Raw genomic sequence first — 7445 nt, 5'->3', positions numbered from 1 at the left:
CCAACCATACATTCACAGTTTAGGAGGGTTGGGGCAAATGCAACAAAGCACTAAGTTAATATCTTATTCACCTCTGCACACATCTCAGACAAATGGAGAGATGTCCCTCCATGCTGATGGCCTCTCGGTAATTTGTGTCTTTCCTCAAAATCAAAGGTCTAATTTTCTGGTGCATCACTTCAAACTGTGTCCTGTTCATAGAAAACTACGGCTTGAACCGGGCTCAGTCCAACTTCAGCTCTTGAACCAAACGATGTTTCCTCACTCACAACATCTCATGAACCCACATAGGTCGGCGGGTCCGTCCTCTCTCCCTACGAGCTTCAGTCTTCCATTCATCCAGAGCAACTCTGTGCTGACATCTTGACACTCAGTATTTGTTGATAACACAAACTTTCTGCAAAATGAGGTACTTTCAAATCATCGATCAATCATTCTTTGGATATTCGGTATCATAGCAACCAAGGCGTGTCTGCTGAAAAAACACTGCATTTTAAAAGTGCTCACAAGTGCTCCCATCTGGGTGTTTTCAGCTGGAAAAAAATGCTTTGGTAGATACACGGCCTAAGACCACTTTTTAAAGCTCAGTAATTAACACATTATAAAATATATTGTTTGTTTAATACCTGGAAAGGTTTCCTGGAGTCTTTCTGATTTTGTTGAAAACATGCTACCTTTGAACAAAACCACGAGCCTGTCTCACAAAAGTGATTCAAGAGCACTTCTTACGCTGATCGCAAATGATGCAAACAATCTGCTTCAAGAATTATCGTCACTTGCAGTTTGCAGATAAATGTTCAGTTCTGCAGTCCTCTCCTGCTCATATACATGGCTTGTAAGGAAAGCGATTCTTTTGATTCATTAAAAGTGCTAAAATTAACATGTAAAGAAATATGAAACTGCACAGTCAGAATCTGGTTCACTTAGCTTTGCAAGAAGCCTGGAAATACGAGATAACAGTGAGCCTTTGCCCTGTTTCACTAAAGTTGCAGCACACATCTTGTGACCTTCAGTATTAGATTTAATGGACAATTATGAAAGGAGCTTCCAAATTCTCATTTAACTCTCAGAATAATCCAAAATGTTGAACTACAAATAAAGACAAAGTTAGTGTGGCTCAACTGACCATTGATTCGTCCACCTGATCTCAGTTAGCTGTGGCAGACATAAAATAGACTTCAAAACAGCATCTGGAATCAAATTCAGCATGCATGTATGAGGGTGCAAGATTGGTAAGAAAATGATACCAATCAGCTTCTCTTCTTAGCAGTTGATTGCTCATATATATATATCCCCCCACACTGAGAGCCTTTCAACAATCTTTTCAATTTCCACTAAACTACAAAACAAATTCTTATTGTGAGTACATCAGTGCCTTCCAAAATGTGTATGGCAGTTGCAGAAATTAATTTTTATGGCATGTTTCAGAAGTGGTTAAAATAAACCAATGCTGACTGTTGGAGGGGATGAGAACAGTGGTTTTGAACACCTTAGACATCAAAACACCCTCTCCAACCTGAGGCTTTGGACTGTTATTACAATGCTACTTCCACCTTTTGCCTCTCATAAACAACAAAGTTGCTGAAGAAATCTTGTAAGCGGACCTTGACTTGAGAATTGTTGTTCAAACTATTGATGTTTTTCCAAAATCAAGAATTAACCTGAAATGTAGAAATATGTTTTATTAAAGGGGACCTCCGCCAGTTTTACACATCAAAGTATGTCTCCTGCTGTTGGGGTACTTCATGTGGGGGAAAAAAAGTCGTATAAAGCCTTTTGAAATTCCAGAGGGAGCTGCATGAAGTCTGATAAATATCCTCAAGCCATGCCACTTGAGTCAGTGTCGGTTGGGTTGGGAGACACATTTTAAAATGGAAAAGATCAGGGGGTGAGGAGTCAGAAAGAAGAGAGCTTACCAGAGATCGGCAGCCCGGTCCTCATCTCTGCTCAAGGCTAGAAGGCCCGAGGCTACATGAGTCGCTAATAGCCCAACACACCCAGATCTTTGACCAAACTGTCTGTAGTCATGTGGGTAACATAGGCTTCAGGTTTTGACAAGGAAGAGGAGAGAGAGGAATACAAAAAATATACTATGTACTATTGCTTTTCTGGTGAGGATAGTGTCAGTCTTTAATTTACTCTGTGGAGAAACGATGGGAGTTTATCATGATCAATATGCAATTTTAAGCTCACGTCAAATGAAAATGATGCAATTCCAAACTGTGGAAATGAAACAGGGTTTTATATGAATTGTAAAAATCAAAGCTGTTTGCCAGTTTGTAATGCACCACATTTCCCACCTACTCTCCGTCCATGGAGCAAAATGTAAAATGAACTACAGAGAGGATGCCAATCATCTTGACAATGATCTCGGTTTACAATAATTACCCTAAAAATCATGATTCACTAAAGTTAAAGTTGTTTCTACACCACCGCCCTTAACAACAAAGACATTTAAGAAGAAAATAGTAAAGTCAGCTGTGGTACTTTTTCACCTTTGTGAAAAGTGTGTTCTTATCCGAAAAGGCCTTTACCATAAGACGAGCTGTCGCACAAAGCTTCCTGTTTTCATTTTTTGCTCAATCTAGCAGGAAGGCATGTGGCTCGGCCCTTGAGGGTGGCCAGACGAAGGTGTTTATTCAGCATGAAATGAGGTGAAGCCTAAAAATACACGGGGGTCAGTGAGGGGTGCGGGGCGGGGTTAAACGGTTGGCCCTCCATTCAAAGAGCTCCAGAATGAAGAGTGCCGCCTCATTAGCAGCCTCATATGGAAGCAGGTCCATCTGGAATAGCAAGGGGAGCAACTGGAGAGACTGGGAGAGAGAGAGAGGTCAGAAATAGCTAAAAGATGAACAGTCACAGGGCACACACACAAAAGCACAGACAAGAAGACAAAGAGTTGGATAAAAAGAAGCACAAACACTCACAGAAACAATGTAAAAGTCAGACGGATTACGTACAAATACACACGTCTCGATTCATGAACAGTGATGGACTATATTTCAAGTTCCACCTCCACATCCTGAAAATGTTAATTATGATCACCTCTGTTCAATCAATAACAATATACAAGCTGTGTGACATTACAAGACGAGCAATACCATTTAGGTGGAGTGGTCTTTAGGATGCTGCCGGGGTGTCTGCCAACTGTGAGCAGGTAGACTTTGTTTAATCTTTTAAATTGTTGATCAGGAGCCTGAGTAGATTCCCATATTTTTCAGTGCTTGTGCATAATTTGATACAGCGTGGTGAGTGAGTCTTCTCACAAAAGACAGCTTGTGCTGGACTCAAGATGATTGTTTACACAGATATACTTCAGTTCAATTTGTATGAGAGCATGTATATTTCAAATCCCCACAGGATAATGCAGAAAGTATGAATAGTGTATATGCAGTGTGTGTATATATGCTTTAGACACGTTTGTCTCCGAGTGGTCATGCTTGCATTGTGTTTCTCCAGCAGTTGAATATTGCACTTCAGTGATTTGGGCTACCCATAGGGGACTGATTTTTGTAAAAGGACTAGTCAAATCTGAAGCAGCAGAGGCTGAGATACTTATACTTTTACTTCTAAGTAAGCATTAAGCTTAAAAAAATCCTGGATTCTACTTTTCTATTAATGTGTTTACGAGGTGCAATCTAAAATTTTGAGATTGCTCTTGTTCTGCATGAACAGAGCACAGCACGATGTTGTGCATGGAACAGTGGAAAGCCATAACTTCCATGATTATGTATTCCGAGTTACTTTGTTGATCATCATCATCACCTGTGTTACACACGTTTCTGTGACCACTGTGCATTTGCGATTTAACCATGGGCACAAATTTTGTGTCAAACTTGGGAAATCGGCTGCCGAGACCCTTGAAATGCTTCAGAAAGTCTACGGTACTGAAGCAATGACGAGGTGCTTTGAGTGGCATTTATGTTTCAAGAGGGGCAGAATTAGCCTGGTGTTCTTTGACATTTGCGGATTTGTGCACCATGAATTCATCCCCCAGGGTTAGACTGTCAACACCGAGTTCTACTGTGGAAAAACATCAAGTGCAAACAACCTGAACTGTGGCACAAGGGCACTTGGGTTCTGTAACGTGACAATGTACTGTCCACAGCTTGTTAAAAATGTGCGAGTTTCTCACCTGCAATAACACAATCGTCTCTCCTCCTACTCACCGGATTTATCTCCCTGCGACTTATTTCTGTTCCCCAAAACATTTGCCACAAAACTTGATGTGCACTTTCTGCTGAAGTTTCAGGTCCATGGTAACATTGCAAATGAGCACATACTGGGGGTCACAAAAATGTTCCTGATAAAGTGACATAACATAAAAATTCCTACTCACAAAAGTTATTACTTTTCCCTACTGTGTGCACACTATTGTGCTGTTTGTGGGCAAAAAGAAGCATCTGAGAACTTTTTGATTGCACCTCCTATATTATCTTTAAAGGCCCTCATTAACAGCTTGGAACAAAGGCTTGCTAAAATACATTTATGGTCTCCAGGCACAAAACCACCCTTCATTATTGAACACATGGAAATATTTGTAGCAACAGGGTGAGGGTTAACAGTGAGGTTACAGGAACTACAATTTAATAGAACACAACATCTCTACTGGAAACACTGACTCTGCTTCTGAAGTTTTTTTTAATTCTATTGTGGATATATTATAGACAGTTATAGTGTTTTTGTTTGGGGGAATATGATGTGAATGTGTTAATTAGTTTTATCAAACTCGGATGGTGCCCTTAGTAAAAGACAGGGACAGAAGCAAACCTGCACATATTTAGAACCAAATATTTCTACAGCACAGACAAAAACACAGAGCATACAGTATACTATATAAAGAGACAAAGTGACACATGGACAGAGTTATGTATGCATGCACAAACACATGCAACCTCAAACAAACATTAAAACAGACTTTCAGTCACTGTCAGGGAAGCTGTGCACACACAGTCTCATACAAAGACAAACAGATCCGATTCTCTCACCCCTGCCTGTTTGCCACAAAGTAGAAAGTGCAGGAAGGAATGGAGCGCGGTGACATGTTGCAGCAGATGGCTCATCTTCTCTTCCTCATCCTCCTCCTCTCTTCCTCCTATTCCCTACCACCTGTGGATGAGGACACACACTGTCCAAAACCGTCCACGCTCCCCCGAAATCAAGGATGTAGGTCATTTATCATGAAAGGAGCAGGTCACCTCAAATTAAAGTTTGTTGTGAGAGGGCATGATGAATCTAATCTGGTAGATGGAGTGAGTCTGAAAGTCACTCTGGCATCAATGGGTGTTTGTCTTTGCCAGCAAATTGTCCCATAGATCCATTTCAAACATCACACATTAAATTTGAGATTTAATTTGTTTTATCAAGGCAAATTAAAATGGCAATTTTTTTTTCAGAATCTCCAGATCTAACTTGTCTTTTTAAATGCTACCTTGGTATTCACTCATTACTGACTTGTTTATCACAATGAGAATCTTTCTTAGAAGGCTTTATGTCTATTTACTGCAGACGTCTGAGTGCTCTTCCCTTCTTCTTTTGTTTTAGTGCTGGCCGCGGCCATGCATCGGCTTCACTCCTCTCCGGCTGAGTTGACGTTGTGACAGGCCTTGAGAGGCAAGGATACGCAGTGTCCTTATTCTGTCACCTTCCCCCATTGGCTTTGACTGGCCCCAACACTTGCATTCAAGCCCCTACAGCACAGCCAATAAATCACTGTCTTCTGATACAATACAAGAGAAAGTTTGCTGAAGGAGCTCGGCGCAGACATTATCAGTGTTTGGTCCCCATCTATTTTGGTCCTCTCCTTTTCAGTTGCTGGTTGTGTGACATGAAAGGATAGATATGCCAGTGGCTCAAACTGGGATGAAAACGGATGTTCTTTGCTGCATTAACGGTTTGGATATTAATCAAACCGATCCTGATCTTCTTTTTTAGTCATTTCAGTCACAGATGCTCGCTCTCACCTCTGAGGAACATGTCAAATGATTATTCACATTACAAACACACTCACTCATTGTTCATCACAACCTTTTGTCACGTGACTTTGAGAGGAAAGTGGCAGTTCATATTCTATCTCCAGACCGTCTCTGGGGAAGCTTTATGGCTGATGCATGTTCCCCCGGGTACATGTGTCCTCCTCAAAGAGTCACCCATTAATCTTTGAGCACTCCCTATCAATGCAAGCTGTCCCCATATAATCAGCTCTCTCACTCAGTGACAAATTGACAGAGCTATAGAATGACCTTAAGTCAGTTTACATAGTGATGTATCCATGGACGAATTATGAGACATGAACGAGCAAAGGAATCTCCTTCAAAGAGGCAAAACACACAGACTGAAAAACAGGCAAAAGTTGCATCAGTTTGTAGTTATTGTTTGTGTCTTTGAGGCCAGTTTCTCCTGAGTCTTTGGTCTCATTTTTCAGCATTGTCGAGCGTCAGGCAATAAAATAAATACCCTTTTTGCATCAGATTGGAGGATGGTGATTGGCTGAATTTTAGACATTTATCATGGTTGATCATTTAATTCTTTTAAATGGTTTTAAGAACCAGGTTGGCATCAAGGGCACTGGTCTTAAGTGGTCTATGTAACATGTGGGTCTTTCTAGTTAATGTTGGGAGACCCTCTTCCTCTACTGCCCCAATTACTTATGGAGTTCCTCAAGGATCAACTGCAGGGCCCAATTTCTTTGCTTTGTATCTCCTCCTTTTTGGCTTCTTTTCTGCTCTATCTTCCGCAGGGGAAATGTCTTCCTACACTGTTACGCTGATGACGCGCAAATATACCTGCACTGAATCCAGGGTATTGCATTTCTTTCACAACCATCCTTTTTTTAATTTTTTTTATTTCACTTTATTAATCCCCGAGGGGAAATTTCTTTGCTACAGCAGGGGGGCTCTCAGGGGGGAGCTGCTGCAACAGGCTGCCACTGGCGCGGCGCCAGGTAACCTGACCTGAGATGCATGTTTTTGGATGATGGGAGGAAGCCGGAGAACCCGGAGAGAACCCACACAAGCACAGGGAGAACATGCAAACTCCGCACAGAAAGGCCCAGGACCGGATTCGAACCCGGAACCTTTTTGCTGTGAGGCGACAATGCTAACCACTGCACCACCGTGCCGCCCTTAATTTCTTCCAGGAAGTGAAATGCTAGATGGCAAAAATGGTAGTTAAATGACAATAAGACAGAAGTGATTGTTTTAGGCCCCCCAACACCTCTGAAACAAAAGAGTATAGCTCAGGCGATTGGCATCATGCCCATGCCATGACAATTTCTTTAATCTTTTACTCTCCACTGATATTCGAAGAGAGGTTGCTATTTTTTGCTGAGGAACATTGCTAAACTGAAATTGATTCTCCCTTTTAATAATATAAAGACAATCACCTTATCAATCTCTTTAGGGGTGGATTACTGTAAATCTCTTACAGTAAGAGAAAGCATCACA

This window comes from Embiotoca jacksoni, unplaced genomic scaffold, assembly GCF_022577435.1.
Source record: "Embiotoca jacksoni isolate LCO1_2020_lvr unplaced genomic scaffold, fEmbJac1.0.p SCAF_12, whole genome shotgun sequence".
Taxonomy (NCBI): Eukaryota; Metazoa; Chordata; class Actinopteri; family Embiotocidae; genus Embiotoca; species Embiotoca jacksoni.
The sequence above is the reverse complement of the archived record's forward strand: the minus strand, read 5'-3'. Positions refer to the sequence as shown.